The sequence below is a fragment of the Suncus etruscus genome, chromosome 11 (assembly GCF_024139225.1).
Source record: "Suncus etruscus isolate mSunEtr1 chromosome 11, mSunEtr1.pri.cur, whole genome shotgun sequence".
Classification (NCBI taxonomy): Eukaryota; Metazoa; Chordata; class Mammalia; order Eulipotyphla; family Soricidae; genus Suncus; species Suncus etruscus.
The window spans coordinates 32,873,193-32,894,101 of record NC_064858.1 but is presented as its reverse complement, the minus strand read 5'-3'; the positions used below and the strand labels follow the sequence as shown (position 1 = coordinate 32,894,101).

The 20,909-nt window shown below is 37.7% G+C and overlaps 2 non-coding genes across 2 annotated transcripts; one reads left to right on the top strand and one right to left on the bottom strand.

Moving 5' to 3' along the window:
• Positions 1-4,544: 4,544 nt before the first annotated feature.
• Positions 4,545-4,677, bottom strand: LOC126023209 (small nucleolar RNA SNORA51). Its single transcript, XR_007500412.1, has one exon. It is a non-coding gene; the product is annotated as a small nucleolar RNA SNORA51 (small nucleolar RNA).
• Positions 4,678-12,100: 7,423 nt separating this feature from the next.
• LOC126023676 (U6 spliceosomal RNA) lies at positions 12,101-12,207 on the top strand. Its single transcript, XR_007500775.1, has one exon. It is a non-coding gene; the product is annotated as a U6 spliceosomal RNA (small nuclear RNA).
• Positions 12,208-20,909: the final 8,702 nt, after the last annotated feature.

Sequence of the window (20,909 nt, the reverse complement as noted above, 5' to 3'; positions counted from 1 at the left end):
GCACTACCTCTTGCAGTTGTGTGGCCTGAAATGCTGTTTAAATTAAAAGAAGCATAGATTAATGAAAATGCTCTTGTCCCACATGGTTCATGATCCTCTTTAAACTTTTTCATGCCTTGATGACTTATGCCTACATTTCTTTACATTCTATAATATAATTGTGTTAACATTTTTTTCAGGCTAACATTCTAAAGGGTATTTAGATCTCTTTATTTGAGAAACTGTTCAGGAAGATAATCAGTCTGTGTTAGGAAAAGTAACTACCATTAAAAAACAAGGAATAAAATGTTTATATCATTGTAAAGTTTCACATTTTATTTTCTGTATGCAATCTGTTGGAAACTCTTCCTATTAAAAATAAAGATAAACAAACTAAAATCAGTTGGATGAATTTCAGTTGATTAAAGTGGTTCATACATGCCAACAAGAAATGCTTTATTAAGGTTCAACTGAAAGATTGCATTTTCTCAACTATATGGGGGTTTTGGCCAATTTTAGTTTGGGATTGGTTTTCTCTTCCACATGGAAAAATATGACATATTATCTATGAGATAATAAAAAAGAACCCAGAGATATTTGGACTCTGATATTTGGGTTTCCTATTCCATTGTTTAAAAAAAAGCTACAGAAATAGGACAGGGGTTAAGGTACTTGCCTTGAAGGAGGTCAATGCCAGTTCAATCCCCAGTACCACATATGGCCCTTTGAGCACTTGATAGGATTTCCCAAACATCACCAGACGTGACTCCTAAACACAGAGCCAGAAGTAAGCCCTGAGAACTACTGAATATATGCCATAAAGCAAAGAAGAAGAAGAAGAAGAAGAAGAAGAAGAAGAAGAAGAAGAAGAAGAAGAAGAAGAAGAAGAAGAAGAAGAAGAAGAAGAAGAAGAAGAAGAAAAGAATTTGGTTAAAAGAAAATCACTTACAGACTTCTCCCTGACTGCTGCACCTGGAAGCCCCTTCCCACCTGTGAATACAGAACACACTCAGAGAGAACCATAATGCAACTTCAGACCACTTTTGTCATTTATATGTGTCCAGGGCTCTGATCTCCATTGCTCCACAGCCCCTTAGCCATGTACAACTTATTTCTGGCTGCCTTTCACCCTGAAGTTCCTGATTAGCTGACTACTTTTTGCTCCCTAAACCTACCTAGTGTCCTAGTAACACTTCATTCCTTCTAATTCCAAGTGTTTTCTGGGTTTTGATATCTTATCCCAAGTATCTCTGCAATGCCCTTTAGGCAAATGGATTTATGTGTTATTTTCCTGTATGAACACTGAAATAATAGGTTAGGGCAATGACATTGTTAGATTATAAAATATAAAGAAATAGTCCAGATATCAAACAATCAGTAATCTGAACCTCAAATTACAGAACCCACAAATATTTTAAAAAAAAAGATGAAGAAAAAAAGGTTTTCACTTGTAGACAGGGTCACTATCATCAAGCTCAAAAAAATAAAAAAAAGTCTTAACCTTCATAGGTGAGGAACTTAAAGCAATGCTCCATGAAATGGTTATGGAAATAAGGTAATCACTGGAAGAACCAACTCAGCCAACTAAAAGTTGAACTAAACCAGACAACCAGAAAGTCTAAGCGAATGGAACTGAAGGAGTTAAAAAATAGCCAGTTATACCAACAGTCTTCAGCATGCAGAGAACTGTATCAGTGATATTAAAGACAAAATACTGAACATCATCAGAATGAAGTGACAGTAGAAAAGAATGTAAGGTTCATGATAAATAATAGCAAGAGAAATAATATTTAAATCATAGGAATATTAGAGGGAGAGGAAAGTTGGAAAGACGAAGAAAGGCTGACAGAAGGAACTATAGCTGAAAAACTTTCATGAGCTATGTAAAGATTAAAGAGGCCCAAACAGTACAATACAAAGCAAACTCAAACAAAACAATTTACATAGTAATCAAAATGGTAATATCAGTAGACAAAAACAGACTACTTAAAATAACAAGAAGAAATAACCCTCAAATATAAAGGAAAGAGCATAAGAATTGCAACAGACTTTCCATATGATGCCATAAAAGCTAGGAAAAAGTAGAATGACATATTTAAAGTATTGAATGAAAAAACTTAGCAGCCCAAAGTCACTTAACCTAGAAGCTATCATTTAGACTTCAGGGAAGAATAAAGTATCTTTTCAGACAATTTGAGAAGCTAATCATTTAGATTTGAGGGAAGAATAAAAACTTTTCAGACAAACAAGAACTGGTAGCATTTGTGTCAACTAAATCAATCCTGCAAGAATTAATAAAAGGCTACCTATGAAATATAGAATTGTAAGGGTCGAGTGGTAGCACAGCTGTAGGGCATTTGCCTTGCACATGGCCAATTCAGGATGGAACTGGTTCGATTTCCAGCATCCCATAAGGTTCCCCTAGCCAGGAGGGATTTCTAAACACAGGAGTAACTCCTGAGCATCACCTGGAGTGCCAAAAAAAAAAAAAAAACCCAATAAAATAAAATAAAATAAATCTGCAAACACAGCTAGATTGCATAGACATATACAGAAAGTTGGCATCACAGCCCTTTATATTAACCCAAAAGTCACTGGATTAAACTCACCTACTAAAAGGAACAGAGTAGCTGGATGATCAGAGAAGAAAATTCATCTGTTTGATATTTATAGGAAACATACCTTTAGGATAAATTTAGATTCAATAAATAAATGCAATAGATAAATTCAGAGCAAAAGGATGGAAAGCAATCATACAAGCCAATGGAAGAAAAAAAAGATTGGGACAACTACACTTACTATACTTATATTAGACTAAGTAGCATTCAAAATAAAAAAGAAGACAATTAGAGACAATGATGGGAACTACTGAGTGTCAAAGAAAACAGCTGATCAAGAAATACTATCATCAACATTTATAGACTAAATAAAGTTCCAGCAAATATCAAAAGAGCCCTAAATGAGGAGCTAAAAGAACTCTTCGTCCTCCAAATAATTTATTGTACAAAGTTAAATCATGTATTAGAGCATAAAGCAATCATGTATACATTTACAAAACAGAAATTGTACAAAGTATCTTCTCAAATAATAATGTTATGAAGTAAAAATCAATCATAGAAAGAAGATGGAGATAACTTCCACCCTGTGAAAGCTAAACAAAACACTGCTAAATAGAAACTGGATTAAAGAGGGAATCAAGGAAAAAGTAAAAAGATTTCTAGAAAATAATGACAACTAAGATACAAGTTATCAGCATCTCTGAGATACAGCAAAAGCTGTACTATGGGAAAATTCACAGAATATTGGGTCTGTGTTGAGAAAGAAGAAAAAGCCCAAATCAAAAATATATCACACTTCGGAGAGATTGCACAGCGGTGTTTGCCTGGCAAGCAGCCAATTCAGGACCTAATATGGTTGGTTCGAATCCCGGTGTCCCATATGGTCCCCGGTGCCTGCCAGGAGCTATTTCTGAGCAGACAGCCAGGAGTAACCCCTGAGCAACGCCGGGTGTGGCCCAAAAACCAATATATATATATATATATATATATATATATATATATATATATATATATATATATATCACATTTCAAACTCCAGAGAAGGAATAGCAATTGAACCCAAAATATAGTAGAAACAGAAAAAATAGTAAAATCTAGAGAAGAAATTAACATAGAAATCCAGAAAATAATTCAAAGAATCAAGGCCACAAAAACAAAAACTTTCTCACTCTCTCTTTCACACACACACACACACACACACACACACACACACACACACACACACACACACACACACCATTTTTTTTCAAGTTTACTCTTCAGAAATAGACAATATAATAGAATGGATGATGCAGTTAATATTGTTGAAAAAAACTAGAAACACAGTAGGTAGCTAAGGAAGAGGCATCATAACATACACATATGTATGCATGTTTTAATATCTATTGTGTATGTATGTACATACATGTCCACATGTGAAGGGGAAGAAAAAGAAAGAGGAGCAGTAAGAGAGGGAAGGGGGAAATGAAAGATAGGACAGCTCACAAGAACTGCTTTAAAGAAGTCTAAGAGTATTTCAGACATGCTTTATCTTTTGCTGCTTGAATTTCCCCATGGGATATCTCTTCTCCATTTTTTCCTCATTGGAAAAGGAATTGCTCTGGCGTGGTCTCACTGCTCAGGTAGCTACAACTGCCTTCCAGACTCTCACAGCCAGAAACCAGACAAAATCTCTCAGTGCTTTCATCAGATCACCGTCACTTTTTCTGGGAGAGAGAGGAACAAAGAAAAAGAGGCAGGCAGGCAGACAGACAGACAGACAGACAGACAGACAGACAGACAGACAGACAGACAGAGAAAACGGCAGGCTGTGAGTCAGGCAAGAAAATGGGGACATTGGTGGTAAGAAATGTGATCAACTTTGTATCTGTATATCTCATGGTGATTCAATTAAAAAAGACACTTAAAGAAACTAGGGTGAAGATTGTTGTGAGGTTCTTAAGGAAAACACTGAATCTGTGAGGCAAATATTTTTGCCCACAATGGGATGACCTTTCTTTTTTTTTTTTTGGTCCCCCAATTCACAATACAGACCAAACAAAGGGCCTGTGTTGAGGTGTATATGGGGTGCATTTACTGCACCCCCTTTTTCTATACAGTTAGTGTAAAGAACACAGCCTGTGGTAAGAATTGGGAGGCCTTATATTTTCTTTTCCTTTACCAGTACAACAGGGATGACCTTTCACCTTCCCAAATCTTGCCAGGATCTGGATCAGCGGATGCATAGACTGGCAGCAGTTGTTTTTAATTTTGTTTTTGAGAATCCACAACTGGTGATACTCAGGGGTTACTTCCAGCTCTGTGTTCAGGAACCCGTGTTTGGCTCAGGTCAAGGTTTGGAACCTGACCATGTTTGGAGATTGAACTGGCTCCCAGCATACAAAGCATGCTCTTAGTCCATTCAGCTAACTCTCCTGCCCTTTGCTCTTTAAGGCAGTGAACACTATTCTGTTCCAATCCACAAACTAGTAGTTAATAAGTGAACTGGTAGAGGTTAGACCTGCCAGAGGCTAAGTGATATTGAAAGACAAAATTCTTATGAGGTTATTATTTACCATTTTAAACACTTGCCTTCATTACTGCCCTCTCAATGTTATATTGTGCTTATACAGAATGTTTCCCAACAATTTTATTTGGTGGATGATGAACTCTCATCAATGCCTTGTTTGAAGTACAAAAACTTAAATGCCTATTTACATATATCTCCTGCACAATATCTTTCCCTAGCTTATGTTCTTTAATTTGAACTTAGCTAGTTTACTGTAAAAATAAATTGCATGTGGCAGAGGAAGCATATTGTGTGTTTGAGTAATTTTCTGTTTGCTGTAAACATTAAATTAAATTTATATGCTAATTATGACAATAATGGCCTTTTAGATAATTCTACATTAGAAGCATCAACTGAAATGAGGTCCCCAGTTGTCAAAGAAATCAAAAGTCTCTTTGTTTGAGAAGTAAATATGTGATTATAGTGATTATGTGTAAATTGTGATTATATTTTTCAATAAAGAAAGCATGCTGGGATTTACAACTTTCTGCTGATAATCTATCAGTGAATTAACACATAGTGAACATCTAGGGGAGTTGTGGAGCTGAAGAAACATATTGCTTTACCAATCTGCCAAACATCAGCAAATTAGAAGGAGCTATACAATGAATATAGCCAAGTATGGACCTAAGTTCATGAATTTATTTTCATGGTGGGTAGATATGCATGGTAGATCTTTAACAATTTGCACTAGGAACTGGTTCTACTCCCAGCCCTGTCACTTGAATAAAAATATTAAGATCTACACTCCTGATCAATTCAATTCTCTGATTATAAAAAAGAAAAGAAAAACATGGTCCTGTCTTATGGAGACCTTCAAAGGAAAAAAAAAACAGGGCAAAAAATTACTATGAAAATTATTAAACTCTATGGACATAGAACATTATTATATTTTTTGCTTCATTTGTTTCCTTAAGACTTTACCCATGAGTTTTTTGTTTCTTCTTCTTCTTCTTCTTCTTCTTCTTCTTCTTCTTCTTCTTCTTCTTCTTCTTCTTCTTCTTCTTCTTCTTCTTCTTCTTCTTCTTCTTCTTCTTCTTTTCTTCTTCTTCTTCTTGTTTTCTTCTTTTCTTCTTCTTTTCTTCTTCTTTTTCTTCTTTCTTCTGCTTCTTTTTCTTCTGTTTCTTTTCTTTTTCTTCTTCTGCTTCTTTTTCTTCTTCCTCTTCCTTCTTTTTTCTTCTTCCTCTTCCTTCTTCTTCTTCTTCTTCTTCTTCTTCTTCTTCTTCTGCTTCTTTTTCTTCTTCCTCTTCCTTCTTTTTTCTTCTTCCTCTTCCTTCTTCTTCTTCTTCTTCTTCTTCTTCTTCTTCTTCTTCGTAAATTTTTTTATTTTCTTATTTATTGTTTTTTGGTTTTGGGGTCACACCCAGCAGCACTCAGAGGTTACTCCTGGTTCTGAGCTCAGAAATCACTCCTGGCAGGCTCAGGGGACCATATGAGATGTGCGAATTCAAACCCCTCCGTGGTTAGCCAGCCACTGTGCTATTGCTCTGGCCCCATGTTTCCATGATGTCAATATCCTTTCTTTTATCCCTCCAAATCCTCTCTCTACATTTGTTAAATCAAGGCCATTGAATTATTATTCCATCTTCTGACTTATTTTCCTATTATATTTTCTGTATTTTGGGCCACACATACCTTTGCTCAGAGCTTACTATTGGCTCTGTGCTCCAGGCTCGCTCAAGGTGATGCTTTGGAAACCATGTGTGGTGTCAGGGATCCAACTAGGGTCAGCTGTGAGAAACGCAAACACTGCAATCCAGTTTCTGAATTACTTGCCTTTTCAGTGGTATTTGAAACCATTCACAGATAAGTTTTTTTTTCTTTGAACCGATTTTCTATTTGTCAACAAGACAGTTCTTATTTTTCGATCTCAATATTCTCTGGTGTTTTTTTTTTCTCATCCCCCTACTTGTTACTTATGGGTTAAATTTCTTTAGTTTTTCCCTATATCCCTGTTCTCTCCACTCATTTGCTGTCACGACTTTTAAAAGTTATGTCTGACTTGGGGCCGGAGAGATAGCATGGAGGTAAGGCGTTTGTCTTTCATGCAGGAGGTCATCGGTTCGAATCCCGGCATCCCATATGGTCCCCTATGCCTGCCAGGAGCAATTTCTGAGTCTGGAGCCAGGAATAACCCCTGAGCACTGCCAGGTGTGACCCCCCCCAAAAAAAACCCCACAAAAATAAAAAAGTTATGTGTTACCCGATTATTCCCATTGCAGTGCAGAACCTTTGCAAACTTGAAATTTACATCTCCTACTTATAGCTCCACTATAATAAAAGTGTGTAAATCTATCTTGCTAACCTTCTTTTCCATATTAGCTCCACTGGTAGCTTCTAAAGTTAATGACTTAATTTTGCTCTCTACATTAAACTAAACAAGAAATTAACAAAACTAGCTAGATTTTACAGAGAAAATAATGGATACCTCATAAAAGCTACATACAAGAAACAGCAAAAATAAATAAACAAAAGCGATATATAAGAACATGGACAAATATTTAAATAAAACTTTAAGTATTGGATAGGTAGGAGTATACTATTGTCTGCATCATAACTTTTTATTATACCTATCCTCATTTATACTTTTCTCTATTTTGGGTTTTTTTTTGGGGGGGGGATCACACCGGTGGTGCTTAGAAGGTACTCCTAGCTCTATGCTCAGAAGTCACTCCTGGCAGGCTCAGGGGACCATAGGGATGCTGAGACTCGAACCTGGGTCTGTCCTGTGTTTGCTACGTGCAAGGCAAATGCCTTACTGCTGTGCTGTTGCTCTAGCCCCAAGTTTTCTCTATTTTTTACAATAAAAACTATAATTTTACCCAATGACTTTAGTCTTTAGACAGAAAATAGTCACTTGGCTAATACTAATTTTAAAGTCTTAGATAGGAAAAACACAAGCAATAATTGGATTATTTGGGGCACACCCTGCTGCGTGACTTACCTGTTGAACCATCTTTCCAGCCCAACAATGGGATTCTGTTTAAGGATGAAGGAGAAAACAGATTAGGAGTCAGCATTATCTGTGCTATTTCTCTTTTGAGATACTTGACTACATGTGTAATTTTATAGGTATGTCAATTTTAGGGTGCAACAATGTTTGGTAATAAAAGTCTACTCTCGTATCTGGGGATCAACCATCCACAGGGGCAATATCCCAAAACTTGAAGTAGAAAAATGCTTCATGGAACTAATAGTATGTCAGTGACTAGCCTGATAACTTTCTAAAGGTTTTCTGAAAGTAAGTGTGCAAAGTTTAGAATGAGACATGCAGAGACTCTGCTTGGAGGATTTTGCATTGTCCTCAGCTTATATAGTATCCAGGAAGAAGGAAACCTTTAAGTATTTCTTAAGTATTTCCTGTATCTGTTGAACTGTTGAAGCTCAAAGATGGGCTTATATATTTCATGAGTTGGCACTGAGTGTTCACTCCTTTTCTACTCATCTTTTGAAACCCAGAGTTTTGGGGTAATTGACTTTCACCAATCTTTATTACCTCCAGGTCTCTTCTCTCTGGGTGGCTCATGAAAGTGGAGAAGAAAGGAAGGAAATGCATGTCTGTTTTTGGAAATCTTTGGGAAACATCTGCCTTCTAGGTACCCAGGAATTGTCTTGTATGGGATACAGTGAGTGGGATGCTAGCAGGCATATGCCTCCACCAAGAAGCAGCATGCTTGTGAACCAAAGAAAACATGCCACGAACCACAGAGCAGAAACTTGGACCAAACCCCAGTCCCTTGCAGTTCTACTGAAATGCAGTGTTTGTGAGGGACCACCTACCTCTGTGGTCCTTACATCACAGAGCATTAATTCCAGTGTCTGCATCCTTAAGATAAGATCTTCCCAGAAGTATTAGGACTAACGATTATTTCTTGCTCTGCTCCCAAAGACTTTCGTAGGCCCCACCTAAAAAGAAACCCACAAGATATCAATCACTGAGCAACAGTTTGAAATTTGACTTAAAATAAAAAATATACCTAGATTAAAAAAAGAACTTCAAAGTCAATTTTGCAATAAACTCTCAGTGAACTATAAAATGCTAAGAAGTTTTGCTTATTCTTCAAGCCCATGTTCTCCTTTGAACACGTATCTTGCTTTCTTGTCTCTGTTTCTTTGTTTGCTTATTTCCAGTTTAGAGCAGTATGAACACATACTTCTTTTTTCTGTCCCCCCAAATCTTCATAAATAAGTTTCAATAAAAGCTATCTTGCTTCAGAAAAAATTCTAAGATGTTTGCTATCTTCTAAAGTAGGTTAAAACTATAAAACTAAATAAAAATGGTAACAATGAAGAGGTCTTCTGGGGCAAAAGAAGTAACACTGGTTTGGGAATAAGTGTTTCTGAAATTTACTTCTGTTTTTATAAACCTTGAATAATTTACTAATTAGTCTTAGTTACCTCATCTGTGAAATTATTTAATTATGCTAATGTATCTTCCTTGCAAGATCCTTTTTATACATGGAACATGGATGCATCTGCATGGAATACCTAGGACATGATATGATGTTTGTTAATGCATAGTACCTGTTATAGAGTTCATAGAAACAACTTATTTTTTAAGGTTAGTAGTTATGTGATCTTGAAGTTATTGACTGTTCTTGTATTAAGTAGGTTAACTGGACAAAGAGAGTCTTTAGCTGCATAAAACAAAGACACAGAATGTCCCTATCATAAAGTCACATACATATGTTGGACTGAAGAGAAAGAATAGTTTCTGGATTCTCGATGCAGCGCCCTTCTTATGAAATGAAGTTAAACAGATCAGTGGAGGAAACACAGAATTCTTTCCTAAAAACTTTGGAGTGAAAGTGATCTTTTGGGAGTGTATTTGCATAGATGATACTTTGAATATCAGCTTAATTCTTTGGAGCTTGTTGTCATGGAAAGTAAACGTGCACCATGAAAATAAAATAGAAAGTTAGAGAAGTTCATTTCTTTCTGCACACTGATAAGACAATGTTTATCCCAATTTTCTGTTGTCTTTGGGGAAGGGAACACATAAATTATAAAAATGGATATAAAATCAAGCAAGCATGCAGAAGTTCAAGCCTAACTCAGAATTCTATCAGCATTCACCATGTCTAAATGAATATATCATTGAGAAATATCATTATAGAAAAGGAGTTATAAATAAGAGGACCTGAACATTTTTTTTTAAGTTAAGGAACTATTTTCCCTATAGAAAGGCATTGAACTACAGTGTTGGAACAGAACTTCTAGAAACATAAAGACTTCACTCTATCTCCACCCTATGACCTATGCAAATACTGAGATCTTTAGTTACACAGGCCTGATTTTATCATCCACAACTGAGTGGAAAGTTTCCAGACAGCACAAAAGGACCTAGGGAAGAGAAAAAGAGCACGTACAGAGCCTATAGTTATTCCCGTGACAGTATGCTTCAAGGGCGAAGAAACCCCCCTTAGGTCAAGGGAATTCCCTTTCTAATTTCCCCCAATATTTACTGTGCCTATGAAAAGAAAAGCACAAATCAATTTTTTGTTATAGTTGTTGTTGTTGTTATTGTTGTTTATTTTTCCTTTTTGTATGCTTTTTTTTTATTTGGGGACCGTGGTTATTTTTTATTTGTTGTCTTTATGGCTGTGGTGTTTTTCAGGTTCTTTTGTTCGATATTTTTGGTATTGTTTTTATGTTTTTCTTTCTTTTTCCCTTTCTTCTCTTAAATTGATATTTATAGTCTCTAGAAGGTCTCCTCCCATTTCTTGCTTGTTTGAGTTTTTCCCCCCTTTTTTTCTTTGTTTTTTTTTTTTCTTTCCTCTGAACAGAACCACATAATTTGAACCATTTTGTTCCGCCTCACAAATTGAGGGAGAAATAATGGAGGGTACCAAGACCAAACAGGTGTATGAACATTGAGTAGAAATAAAAAATGATCATACTTAAACACCAAATCCAAAGCCAATGACAACAAAATTAAAATCCAATCTACAACAAGCTAGACACAGAGGGGAACCACTTATACTAGCAGCCCCGGGGGTCAAAGGAGGGCGATATGGTATGCATGCTGGGAACAGGGGTGAAGGGAGGACAACATTGGTGGTGGGAATGCCCCTGACTCAATGTCACAATTTACCTAAAATATTATTGTGAAAGATTTGTAATCCACTTTGGTCAAAATAAAAATTATTCAATAAAAAAAATAAAATAAAAAGGCATTGAATTGCAGTCTAATATGTTTACATGCCTAGTAAATTTCAGATGAAAAGATATAATTTGAGAAAGTCAATTTTACAGCATAGTAAAATAAATAGAGCCAGGCAGAAGAACATAGAATAAACTCACTGTTATTTGACGTTATTACTGTGTGTGTGTGTGGTCTAAAGTCCTAAGCTATTTGAAATGTTTAGAAGACTTTGCTCTGCTGTGTTTGTAAATTTATACTTAATTTACAAGCTCAGTGTCTAGTAAGATGTTAGATGTATACTGAAGTATTTAAAATAAAGTGTGTATATTCTTAAAGCAAGTAAACATTTGAAATAATCCAGATATACTAAGGTTGTCATTGTTTTTGAACAAGTCCAAGGCACTTTGATTAAGTGTATAATGGTGTTAGATGTTTTAAAAAATAATTTGAACTGACATGTCAAATTTATTTTCAAAATTACTGTATGTTGAAATAAATTAAGACCTGTAAGCCAAACTTACAAAGACTTAAAAATATGTAATTAAGGTGTTTAAATAAATTAAAAAAAAGAAAAAAAATATTTTTTTCAAATGGTAACCTTAATCAGACTTTAAAAGCATTAAAATCCCTATGCTTCATAAAATTTTCACCTTTATTATTCCCTTCAACGTTGATCTTCCTCTTTTGCCCAAGTCTGGAAAAGTCCCACAGAAGAGTTCTAAAATATGCTCAGTTCTTGGAAATAATATTCATTGTGTCAATGCCTGCATTTGCACTGCCACCTAGTGTTAACAAGGAGTTATATAGATTTTGAACATAGTGTTGGAGCATGAAACCACTTCAAGAAAGTTTATCAAAATTTACTTATATGTACTTAGTTTGGCAGCACATTTACTAAAGTTAGAACTATAAAGAGAAGATTAGCATGGTCTTTGTGCAAGGATTACATAAAAATTCATGGAATGTTCCATATTTTTATTATGTCTGCTACATGATGACCGTAGAGACCAATGAAATAGGTAATTGCGCACCATAGCTTTTGTTATAGGCCCCACTCATTGAGTATGTTTTTGCAAATTACTATTAACCTTTTATTCCTTCTTTCCAATTCAAGCTATGTCACTATTATATCATAATGCCCACGTTGTCAGTTTCCTTTCAGGAAAGGAAACTCAATACACAAGACATGGTGGATGATACTGCACAGGGTAGACTCCTCTTATAGTACTCACTACCATATAGCTTAGTACTTTAGTTTTTGGCTTTTGGGTCACACCCAGCAGTGCTCAGGGGTTACTCCTGGTTCTGTGCTCAGTAATCGCTCCTCCCAGGCTCAGGGGATGCCAGGATTCGAACCAAAGTCCTGCATGTAAGGCAAACTCCCTACCTCCATGCTATCTCTCCAGCCCCTAGCTTAGTACTTTAGACATGAAAATTATGTTTATCCTAAAATGCTCCATGCACAATCTAATCCTGAAAGTTTCATTGAGCAAAGTTCACCCCCACCATTGATGAAGTGTCTAGAAATTGGAAAACCTTTATCCTCCAATGTGCCAGCCCAAATTTTTTAATTTTTTTAATTTATGTTTTTAAATTAAATTTTTTTCTTTTTTATATAATTTTTTTATTTTGAATTATGAGAACAAAAGATGCAAAGAAAGAGGATAAGGTAAAGTTACAGTGGAAGGACAATCACCCATAACATAATTATCAGAAGAAGTCCCCTTGCTGATATCTTAACTTTGAACTTTCACCAAAGAAAGTTAAGATAAATAAAACAGAATCCATGTGCAATTACTTTGTCCCTCAAGTCCCCAGATTGTAGCAGATTATAATATTTCTTAACAGCACACAAGGCAATCTAAAGCCATCAAACTTACATAACTCCTTAAACATTAGAGGCATAGTATTTTTTACATTTCCATGTACATGCATATTAGCTTAAGTTAACCTCAAATTTTAAGTGGGTGCGTTTTAAGGATTAGAGTCAAAGGAGCACAGTAAAAACGGTGTTAGAGTGGCAAGTGTTGTTTGCATTGGCCCACCAAAATATGAGAGGCATGTAAAGGAATAACCTTGGCCTAAATACAAAGAGATCCTACCCCTGAAGTTTCCTGGCATAAGACCAGCTCTAGGCCTCAGGAAAGTTATCGTTCGCTCCAAGACATTGTCCGTAGAGCCAACACACTTATCACACAGTCTCTGTTGTTGGTCTCATGTTTCTGTATTAAAGATTCTGGAATCTGCATGTCCTACATTGAAGTCATGATGTGGAGTGCCTTCTCGTTTCACCTCCCCATGAAAGGGCAATGCAGGAAGCCCTGTCCTGTAAGCAGGTTGTTGTTGTTAAGTCTTCTCAGTGTTAAGGGAAGTCTCTTTTGAGCAGGACGATGTCTGAGCAGTGGTAGGGTCTTCCGTGGTAGAGGATTGCTTCCAGGTGATGTTATAGACAAACCTCACCATAAAGGGGCAATACAGCAAGCCCTGTCCAGTAAGCAGGTCATTGTTCTTGTTGTCTTCTCAGTGTTAAGGGGTGTCTCTTTTGAGTAGATCGATGTCAGAGCAGCTGTAGGGTCGTCCCTGGTACAGGAATGCCTCTGGGTGATGTTATATACAACCTTGGATGTTTTGTAAATGTCTTCTGTAGATCAAGGGGTAAATGGAGAATGCCCATTCTTCTGAGGCCTGTGCCAGGTCTTTATGTCAATGTTCAGGGTGTAAGGTCTCATTGCACTACAAGATATGTGTGTTCCCATTTCTATTAGATAAGAACTTATTGGTATGTATAGTATTTTCCCATGTTAGTGTGCCTACGCAAACAAGATATAAAGCCACGTGGTGCTATCAGATATATGGGGGCATAAGAACATTTCCAACAAGACCCATGACTTGGTTCAAACATAAGTATTAAACTGAGGGATTCTTTCACACCAAATTCCATATTGAGCAGTTCACAAAGAGAAGATAAAAAACATGGGGGGGGGGAATCATCACTGTATAAGAAAGTATTTAGCAAAAGTAATACCCGTCAAAGAAAACACCCATAAAATGTTGAAAAGATATGTGTCCTTTTTATGCCTTTTAAAATAGTTGGGTGGGTGTTAACTCTAGGGCACCACTTTGGTCTGTGACTTAGGACTCAACAGTACTTAAGTTAGAAAGGGTAAAAAAGGAGTAATGATGATAGGAGTTAAAGAAGTTAAAGAGAAATATGAACTTATGAAGGGGTATGCAAAAGGGCAGAGTACAAAATGGACATTCTGCATACATAAAAACATAATTCAATGATAGTGAGTACTATTAATGTTTCTTGTGAGAGTACGATTAATGTTTCTTGTGAGAGTACTATTAATATTTCTTTTTGAATATTTTGAAAATGTAGACTGGACAGAGATTACCAGTGCCAGCCAAACCTCCTCCTGCTAGACTCCCGGCTCCCAGGAAGGAGAGATCCTTCAAGAAGCTGGGAGACCAGAAGTTCAGAGCCCCACCCAGACCCTCCCTAAGGAGCCGCATGGATAGTGGGGGAAGGCCTAGGGTACCTTCAAGCTCCACCAAGGGACCCAACTCACACGCTTGCCCAGGCGTGTGGCCCAGGGAAGCCCTGGAGATCTGGAGCAAGGCAGCAGAGGGGTGCTGGGGTTACCCAGGTCCCGCACCCCCCATAGGCCTGGCCAAGCAGGCCTCCGGCATGGCGGGGGCCTGCCAAACCTCCTCCTGCTAGACTCCCGGCTCCCAGGAAGGAGAGATCCTTCAAGAAGCTGGGAGACCAGAAGTTCGGAGCCCCACCCAGACCCTCCCTAAGGAGCCGCATGGATAGTGGGGGAAGGCCTAGGGTACCTTCAAGCTCCACCAAGGGACCCAACTCACCGGCTTGCCCAGGCGTGTGGCCCGGGGAAGCCCTGGAGATCTGGAGCAAGGCGGCAGAGGGGTGCTGGGGTTACCCAAGTCCTGCACCCCCCCTAGGCCTGGCCAAGCAGGCCTCCGGCATGGCAGGGGCCTGCCAAACCTCCTCCTGCTAGACTCCCGGCTCCCAGGAAGGAGAGATCCTTCAAGAAGCTGGGAGACCAGAAGTTCAGAGCCCCACCCAGACCCTCCCTAAGGAGCCGCATGGATAGTGGGGGAAGGCCTAGGGTACCTTCAAGCTCCACCAAGGGACCCAACTCACCGGCTTGCCCAGGCGTGTGGCCCGGGGAAGCCCTGGAGATCTGGAGCAAGGCAGCAGAGGGGTGCTGGGGTTACCCAGGTCCCGCACCCCCCCTAGGCCTGGCCAAGCAGGCCTCAGGCATGGCGGGGGCCTGCCAAACCTCCTCCTGCTAGACTCCCAGCTCCCAGGAAGGAGAGTTAAATTAAATTTTAATGTATTTATTATTCAAGTGCTTTGACCCCCTCCCATAAGGTTCAGGCCTCCAACTACAACCTTGGAATAGATCTCTAATGTCTGTCTGTAAGTGGGCATGAGTCTGTATACAGTTGACTCCTCTATGTTTGCCTAATCTGAATTGTAAACAATCCATGCTTATATGTATATAATCCCTGTTATATATTGTCCTTCCCCCAATCCAGTTCAAAAGTCCTTCTATCCTCTATCCTTCTATCCTCTCACCTCCTCAATCCTGATTGGCTATCTCTCCTTATTTAACCCTCTTTACCCTCAGTTCTTAACTCCTTAGGAACCGAGACTGTACCCCTGCCTCAGTAAACCGCTATCTGGCACCCGAAGTGAAAGGACACCCTCTCAGCCCCACATCTCTCATCCTGGCAAGATGTTGCAGCAACCACTTCTGCTGCACACACTGCTGCATTCTAAGTGGCTCTTTTTCTCCCTTCCACTCCTCCCTCAATGTCAACAGTCGTTTGTGACTGGGTGCAGCTCCAGAGGGACCCCCAGCTCGAGGACACTACCCTTACTGCTGCAAACCATTTCTCAGACTCAATAAGACCATAGTGTGGGATAAAAATGTGCTCTGGATCTTATTACCTTCCAAAACTATCTCAAAAGACTTAATGGGGATATCTATATTTTCTTTGTATATTTATTTCCTTAATAGTTATAACTTTTAGTGTGTTTATTTACAAAAGTAGAGGTAGCCTCCTCCATCTCTCCTCTCTTTTTTTGCTTGTTTTGGTTCTGCTTATTAAGAAATTCTAGTAGAAAGTCTTGCTTGGGTTCAAATCTCAGGTTAAAACCAGAGATTGTATAGCTTGTCATTTTTACCCCAAATCCACCAATAATATATTATGGCATCATTCCTTTTTGCATAGCACATTAAAATGGGGAGATCTTATATATAGAGAAAAGTTTTATCTAATAAGGATAAGAACCCATAAATTTTATAACACAGGGGCTCCTTCCACCCTAAATATTTGTCATGGGGAATCAACTTAGACCTCATGTGATCAGATATGGATCATCCAATTCCAAACCCTGGATCCCAACCTTTGAACTGGCACAGTTCCCTGCAGCAGCACCAGGAATCAAATTCCCTCAATGGGAGGCCCTAATACTTCTCTGGCATCAACTTGTGCTGGGGTCGGCTCATGTGACACCCTGATGATGAGGAAACAGCAACAACTTGATGTAAAGGCTCGTTGACCTAACTTATCACCTAACGGTGAGATGAAATCAGAAGATACTCTGTCCTAGGATCTGTGCAAAAACCAAGATCACTATTTACAGAAGATTGACTACAACAACTACCATTGAGCAGAACTTTTCCTGGGACCATAAAGAAAGACTTTAACCTAGACTTTGTTCTAGGATAGGTGAAAAAAAGTAAGATCTAAAATTACAGAGGACTGACTTGACAATCATGACTGAGCAGAAAATTTCCAGGCACCATGAAGAAAGACCTTGGGTTTTGACAATGAATGTGTCCAGAGCCTGTAGTCATGGTGGAGACACCATGTATCTCTTAGGCCAAGGAAATTTCCTTTCTAATTTCCCCAATACTTACAGTGTCTATGCAAAAAACAAATGAACAAACCAACAAATCTAGCCACATTAGCCCCCCCCCTTTTTTTTTTATCTTTTTCTTCTTTTAAATTTATATGTATAGCTTCTAGACAGGGGCTCCCTCCTGCTTTCCTTTTTTTTTTTAACAGAACCATAGAACATGAATCATCTTGATCTGCCTCATATTTCTATGGTTTCCTACAAATTGAGAAAAAATAAGTGGATGGTACGAAGGGTCAAGTGGTCTCATAAGCATTGAATGGAAATAAAAACTATCAGACCTAACTACCCAACCCAAAGTCAATGACAATAAAATCAGGAGACCCAAACTACAAAAAGCTATACATAAAAGGGACCTGTTACCTAGCAATCCAGGGGGTTAAGGGTGGAGGTATGGGATGTATGCTGGGAACAGTGGCTGAGGGAGGTCAACACTGGTGGTGGGAATTGCCCTAATTCACTGTCACTATGTACCTTAAATATAGGGTAATTCTCATTGGTATCAACAAAAATTATTTAATTATTTTAAAAAATATGTCCCTGTCATAATAAGTCATAAAATATTTTTCTTTCAAAAAAAGTAAATTTACTTATATATTCAGAGTCTAAAATGCATGGAAATCTTGATTTCTAAATTCTTTCCCTGTTCCTACTTTTGTCTGGGACTCTGTGTTTCCCTTTTCTGTGTTTCTCAGTGCATTCTATTATTATCATTGAACATTTCTCTTATTCTAGGACTCAGTAAGACCTCTCTGCTTTCAAAGAAGTTGTATTCTACTGGAATTTTAATCTTCTTTTTTCATGGGGTAATGTCAGGGACAAATGCCTCAGGTCTCCTACATGTGTGGCATGTGCTAGTCATTGACTTAATCTCTGTTCCCTGGTGGAATTATTTATCAAGGTATTTATTACAGTTGGTGCATAGCAAAATGATTTATTCTTGTGTACTTCTTCTGCAGTCTTGGAACCTGGCTTCCTGCTAAGCACTTTCTTACCAAAAGACTTTGAATAATGAGTGCTCAAAATGCACAAGGAATTATAGATGTGATGAGATTATTGAGTATAATTTACCAATCATTAATTTCATAGTATTAATGATCTACATTTCTCCTTGAGTCTCAGATCATTATTCAATTTGTCTATTCTGTGCTGGAGAACAACATTATTTAAGCTTCCAGGATAGAATAAAAGACACCATAAAAGTTCTCTCCTTTTTCATAAAAATTAGCTGAGAATTTTAAGTTTATGTGTTTATTTTTGTATTGTTAATTCAGCTTTTCTACTGTTTTATACCTTAATTTACCAAAAGTTATTTTTAGATGAGCAAAGGCATTGCAGTATTATGTTTATCTAACATCATCTTCCATAAACAATAGGTCTTATTTTTAATACTATTAAAATATTTTTATCTTGTTTACAACTGAGTAAAGGAAAAAATTAAAGGATTACTTACACTGACAGGGGTAGAAAAATAGAGAATTCCTGGGGCTGGAGCAATAGCACAACAGGTAAGGCATTTGTCTTGCATGTGGCTGACTGGGATTCTATTCCTCAAATCCTCTCTGGTTCCTTGAGCCTGCCAGGAGTAATTTCTGAGCACAATTTCAGGAGTAACAGCTGAGTGCTGCTGGATGTAGCCAGTAGAAACAAACAAATCAACAAAAATACAGGATCCCAGGAGTCTTTCTATTACCATCTGGGCATCTTAAAGAATTTCACCAATTTTTTAAGAATAGAAACATTTTCAACTAGATTCTCAATGGAGAAAATAGTTTGTGTCATTTTCATATTGTTGAAATTCATGCAAATAGGAAGTGTGTATATACCTTACAGTATTTTGGCTCTTCACTTAAAGTCTGTGTCTTATCCCCCTTTGAAATTTGTGGATAAAAAAAAAGAGGACCCGGAGAGATAGCACAGCAGTGTTTGCCTTGCAAGCAGCCGATCCAGGACCTAAGGTGGTTGGTTTGAATCCCGGTGTCCCATATGGTCCCCCATGCCTGCCAGGAGCTATTTCTGAGCAGACAGCCAGGAGTAACCCCTGAGCACCGCCAGGTGTGGCCCAAAAACAAAACAAAACAAAAAGAAGTTTGTGGACATGCTTCATTACACCTTACGAAATAATTTAGAATGCTTATTTTCTAATTTGAAAATAGAACATTTGCCTGAACAAAACAGGAGTATTCACTTGTAATATCAAGTATCCATAGGAATGAGAATCAGAAAAAAGAAAAGTAAGTTAACATCATGAGAAGAAGCAAATGAAGTGGTTGAATATGAAGACAGACAAAGCAGACTCATAAAAGTTGAAACAAGTTAGAAAAGAAATTATCCCTATTTGCCCTCAGAAAGGAATGTGGACACCTTAATCTTCACCTGGAGAAACCTATGTCAAACTTCCATTCTAAAGATCTGCCAGAAAATATCTCTATTGTTCTATAGTAATCAGTGAGCAGTAATTTGTTGTAGCATCCATGGAAAACTCATACATAACTCATCCCTCCACCAAAGAAGTATCCTGGTGTCATTTAAAAAAAAATCCATTAGATGCCATGTTTAATTGTACTCAGTGGCAGTCTCTCTTACTGCTCTGGGCCTAACACTAACAGTAACACTCAGTATTAGAAATAGCTTTCAATAGGAATAAATAGTCCAGCCATTTGATGATAATAACAGAAGGCTATACATTTACACAGAATTTTCTAGTATAAACAAAACAGTAATATAATGACAAAGGTTGTGAAGTTTAATACGACATTATAAAAGATGAATAGGAATCATTCTAACAGTGATTTTTCTTATGGCCACATATTGGGGATTGAGGGGTTGGATCTGACCCAACAAGGCTAAGGCTATTTCTAGCACTGTCCTTGGGGTCTATTATTGGTTCTGTGCTCAGGGAACATGTATGGTACTGTTTATTTGAACCAGAGTCAGTGGGAGGCAAGCTTTCCACTCTGTCTCTTGATAGTAATAGATAGATAGATAGATAGATAGATAGATAGATAGATAGATAGATAGATAGAATATATTCTACAACTTTTAAGATTTTTTTCTTTCAAAATGCTTTATTACTGTGATGCCTTGCATAGAACTAGTTTTCAAAGTTTACTTGTGGGATTAAATAGATATATAAAAAGATAATTTAAGATGATTTTTATCAACATATGCCAGAATATGTAGCTTGAGAGGCAAAGAACATTATACATAAGTTGGGCCCCGGTCTCCAACCAAGGGGACACCACATGGCATTCCAGCATGTCTAGGTATGACCCTAGTGGCCCCAGAAACTATCTAAAATATTTTATAGCAATGATATTTAAAAACAGAAAATGGTTCTGAAGTAATTTGCTGACATTACCAAGCTTTATCTTTTAGCGTACTAGTATCTCCCACTTTCCAAAAGTTTTAATTCCGTCACTTAACTTTTCCCAAAGAGCAATTTAGCACCCGACTTCACAGTGCACAGAAATACAAAATGTGTTTCCCCATCTGAGGAGAAATAGAATGTTATAGTTATTGATATAGAGCCACAGTGCTCATGTTTGGTTCCTTAAGGGAGGTACATTCAGCTTTTAAGCATCTGAGTTCCTCAGCTCCTTATAATTGCAGGGTATTAGGGACAACTATACATTCCCTGAGATGGTTTTGTGTTTTACTTTGTGAGATACTGCTCAAAGGGTGAGAAAAGTTCCTGAATCTTTAGGGGAGGGGGCATGTGGA